The following is a 5252-nucleotide window of genomic DNA, read 5'->3' as shown; positions in this document are numbered from 1 at the left end:
CTAACCCTGGTCCACAGGCCCTAACCCTAACCCTGGTCCACAGACCCTAACCATAACCCTGGTCCACAGACCCTAACCCTAACCCTGGTCTACAGGCCCTAACCCTGGTCCACAGGCCCTAACCCTAACCCTGGTCCACAGGCCCTAACCCTAACCCTGGTCCACAGACCCTAACCATAACCCTGGTCCACAGACCCTAACCCTAACCCTGGTCTACAGGCCCTAACCCTGGTCCACAGGCCCTAACCCTAACCCTGGTCTACAGGCCCTAACCCTAACCCTGGTCTACAGGCCCTAACCCTGGTCCACAGGCCCTAACCCTAACCCTGGTCCACAGGCCCTAACCCTAACCCTGGTCCACAGGCCCTAACCCTAACCCTGGTCTACAGGCCCTAACCCTGGTCTACAGGCCCTAACCCTAACCCTGGTCCACAGACCCTAACCCTAACCCTGGTCCACAGGCCCTAACCCTAACCCTGGTCTACAGGCCCTGACCCTAACCCTGGTCTACAGGCCCTAACCCTAACCCTGGTCCACAGGCCCTAACCCTGGTCCACAGGCCCTAACCCTAACCCTGGTCTACAGGCCCTAACCCTAACCCTGGTCCACAGGCCCTAACCCTAACCCTGGTCTACAGGCCCTAACCCTAACCCTGGTCCACAGGCCCTGACCCTAACCCTGGTCCACAGGCCCTAACCCTAACCCTGGTCTACAGGCCCTAACCCTAACCCTGGTCCACAGGCACTAACCCTAACCCTGGTCCACAGGCCCTAACCCTAACCCTGGTCTACAGGCCCTAACCCTGGTCCACAGGCCCTAACCCTAACCCTGGTCTACAGGCCCTAACCCTAACCCTGGTCCACAGGCCCTAACCCTAACCCTGGTCCACAGGCCCTAACCCTAACCCTGGTCTACAGGCCCTAACCCTAACCCTGGTCCACAGGCCCTGACCCTAACCCTGGTCCACAGGCCCTAACCCTAACCCTGGTCTACAGGCCCTAACCCTAACCCTGGTCCACAGGCCCTAACCCTAACCCTGGTCTACAGGCCCTAACCCTGGTCCACAGGCCCTAACCCTAACCCTGGTCCACAGGCCCTAACCCTAACCCTGGTCTACAGGCCCTAACCCTGGTCCACAGGCCCTAACCCTAACCCTGGTCCACAGGCCCTAACCCTAACCCTGGTCTATAGGCCCTAACCCTAACCCTGGTCCACAGGCCCTAACCCTAACCCTGGTCCAAAGGCCCTAACCCTAACCCTGGTCTACAGGCCCTAACCCTAACCCTGGTCCACAGGCCCTAACCCTAACCCTGGTCCACAGGCCCTAACCCTAACCCTGGTCTACAGGCCCTGACCCTGGTCCACAGGCCCTAACCCTAACCCTGGTCCACAGGCCCTAACCCTAACCCTGGTCCACAGGCCCTGACCCTAACCCTGGTCTACAGGCCCTAACCCTAACCCTGGTCCACAGGCCCTAACCCTAACCCTGGTCCACAGGCCCTAACCCTAACCCTGGTCCACAGGCCCTAACCCTAACCCTGGTCCACAGGCCCTAACCCTAACCCTGGTCCACAGGCCCTAACCCTAACCCTGGTCCACAGGCCCTAACCCTAACCCTGGTCCACAGGCCCTAACCCTAACCCTGGTCTACAGGCCCTAACCCTAACCCTGGTCTACAGGCCCTAACCCTAACCCTGGTCCACAGGCCCTAACCCTAACCCTGGTCCACAGGCCCTAACCCTAACCCTGGTCCACAGGCCCTAACCCTAACCCTGGTCCACAGGCCCTAACCCTAACCCTGGTCTACAGGCCCTAACCCTAACCCTGGTCTACAGGCCCTAACCCTGGTCCACAGGCCCTAACCCTAACCCTGGTCCACAGGCCCTAACCCTAACCCTGGTCCACAGGCCCTAACCCTAACCCTGGTCCACAGACCCTAACCATAACCCTGGTCCACAGACCCTAACCCTAACCCTGGTCTACAGGCCCTAACCCTGGTCCACAGGCCCTAACCCTAACCCTGGTCCACAGGCCCTAACCCTAACCCTGGTCCACAGACCCTAACCATAACCCTGGTCCACAGACCCTAACCCTAACCCTGGTCTACAGGCCCTAACCCTGGTCCACAGGCCCTAACCCTAACCCTGGTCTACAGGCCCTAACCCTAACCCTGGTCTACAGGCCCTAACCCTGGTCCACAGGCCCTAACCCTAACCCTGGTCCACAGGCCCTAACCCTAACCCTGGTCCACAGGCCCTAACCCTAACCCTGGTCTACAGGCCCTAACCCTGGTCTACAGGCCCTAACCCTAACCCTGGTCCACAGACCCTAACCCTAACCCTGGTCCACAGGCCCTAACCCTAACCCTGGTCTACAGGCCCTGACCCTAACCCTGGTCTACAGGCCCTAACCCTAACCCTGGTCCACAGGCCCTAACCCTGGTCTACAGGCCCTAACCCTAACCCTGGTCCACAGGCCCTAACCCTAACCCTGGTCTACAGGCCCTAACCCTAACCCTGGTCCACAGGCCCTAATCCTAACCCTGGTCTACAGGCCCTAACCCTAACCCTGGTCCACAGGCCCTAACCCTAACCCTGGTCTACAGGCCCTAACCTTAACCCTGGTCCACAGGCCCTAACCCTGGTCTACAGGCCCTAACCCTAACCCTGGTCTACAGGCCCTAACCCTAACCCTGGTCTACAGGCCCTAACCCTAACCCTGGTCTACAGGCCCTAACCCTAAACGTGGTCCACATGCCCTAACCCTAACCCTGGTCCACAGGCCCTAACCCTAACCCTGGTCCACAGGCCCTAACCCTAACCCTGGTCCACAGGCCCTAACCCTAACCCTGGTCCACAGGCCCTAACCCTAACCCTGGTCCACAGGCCCTAACCCTAACCCTGGTCTACAGGCCCCAATCCTAACCCTGGTCCACAGGCCCTAACCCTAACCCTGGTCTACAGGCCCTAACCCTAACCCTGGTCCACAGGCCCTAACCCTAACCCTGGTCCACAGGCCCTAACCCTAACCCTGGTCCACAGGCCCTAATCCTAACCCTGGTCTACAGGCCCTAACCCTAACCCTGGTCTACAGGCCCTAACCCTAACCCTGGTCTACAGGCCCTAACCCTAACCCTGGTCCACAGGCCCTAACCCTAACCCTGGTCCACAGGCCCTGACCCTAACCCTGGTCCACAGGCCCTAACCCTAACCCTGGTCTACAGGCCCTAACCCTAACCCTGGTCCACAGGCCCTAACCCTAACCCTGGTCTACAGGCCCTAACCCTAACCCTGGTCTACAGGCCCTAACCCTGGTCCACAGGCCCTAACCCTAACCCTGGTCCACAGGCCCTAACCCTAACCCTGGTCTACAGGCCCTAACCCTAACCCTGGTCTACAGGCCCTAACCCTAACCCTGGTCCACAGGCCCTGACCCTAACCCTGGTCCACAGGCCCTAACCCTAACCCTGGTCTACAGGCCCTAACCCTAACCCTGGTCCACAGGCCCTAACACTAACCCTGGTCTACAGGCCCTAACCCTGGTCCACAGGCCCTAACCCTAACCCTGGTCCACAGGCCCTAACCCTAACCCTGGTCCACAGGCCCTAACCCTAACCCTGGTCTACAGGCCCTAACCTTAACCCTGGTCCACAGGCCCTAACCCTAACCCTGGTCTACAGGCCCTAACCCTAACCCTGATCTACAGGCCCTAACCCTGGTCTACAGGCCCTAACCCTGGTCCACAGGCCCTAACCCTAACCCTGGTCTATAGGCCCTAACCCTAACCCTGGTCCACAGGCCCTAACCCTGGTCCACAGGCCCTAACCCTAACCCTGGTCTACAGGCCCTAACCCTAACCCTGGTCCACAGGCCCTAACCCTAACCCTGGTCTACAGGCCCTAACCCTAACCCTGGTCCACAGGCCCTAAACCTAACCCTGGTCCACAGGCCCTAACCCTAACCCTGGTCCACAGGCCCTAACCCTAACCCTGGTCCACAGGCCCTAACCCTAACCCTGGTCCACAGGCCCTAACCCTAACCCTGGTCTACAGGCCCTAACCCTAACCCTGGTCCACAGGCCCTGACCCTAACCCTGGTCCACAGGCCCTAACCCTAACCCTGGTCTACAGGCCCTAACCCTGGTCCACAGGCCCTAACCCTAACCCTGGTCTACAGGCCCTAACCCTAACCCTGGTCCACAGGCCCTAACCCTAACCCTGGTCCACAGGCCCTAACCCTAACCCTGGTCTACAGGCCCTAACCCTAACCCTGGTCTACAGGCCCTAACCCTAACCCTGGTCCACAGGCCCTAACCCTAACCCTGGTCCACAGGCCCTAACCCTAACCCTGGTCCACAGGCCCTAACCCTAACCCTGGTCTACAGACCCTAACCCTAACCCTGGTCTACAGGCCCTAACCCTAACCCTGGTCTACAGGCCCTAACCCTAACCCTGGTCCACAGGCCCTAACCCTAACCCTGGTCCACAGGCCCTAACCCTAACCCTGGTCTACAGGCACTAACCCTGGTCCACAGGCCCTAACCCTAACCCTGGTCCACAGGCCCTAACCCTAACCCTGGTCTACAGGCCCTAACCCTAACCCTGGTCCACAGGCCCTAACCCTAACCCTGGTCCACAGGCCCTAACCCTAACCCTGGTCCACAGGCCCTAACCCTAACCCTGGTCTACAGACCCTAACCCTAACCCTGGTCCACAGACCCTAACCCTAACCCTGGTCCACAGGCCCTAACCCTAACCCTGGTCCACAGGCCTGGGAGAACTGGTCAATTCCCCTGCCTCTGTCTTCCCTCGGCAGGCCCTGATAACCTACAGGCTGTCCTGGGTCCAGTCTTCCCTCAGTTTAGGATCTGCCGGCAGGCCCTGATAACCTACAGGCTGTCCTGGGTCCAGTCTTCCCTCAGTTTAGGATCTGCCGGCAGGCCCTGATAACCTACAGGATGTCCTGGGTCCAGTGTATCTGTGTACCTGTATGCTGCAGGCTTGCATTAAGCATCCTGACACCGCCACTCACTAGCCCTTGTCTAACATCTGAAACAGACTAAAAGACTGGTTCACAGACTACTAACCTTGGACCCTTCATTTAACCTGGTCTAAACACTGAGACTCCTGACCACCTCTTCATTTAGCCTGGTCTAAAGAGACTCCTGACTACCTCTTCATTTAGCCTGGTCTAAACACTGAGACTCCTGACCACCTCTTCATTTAGCCTGGTCTAAACACTGAGACTCCTGAC

Source organism: Coregonus lavaretus, assembly GCF_964263955.1.
Source record: "Coregonus lavaretus genome assembly, contig: HAP1_SCAFFOLD_244, whole genome shotgun sequence".
NCBI lineage: Eukaryota > Metazoa > Chordata > Actinopteri > Salmoniformes > Salmonidae > Coregonus > Coregonus lavaretus.
This window is presented reverse-complemented; position numbering follows the sequence as displayed.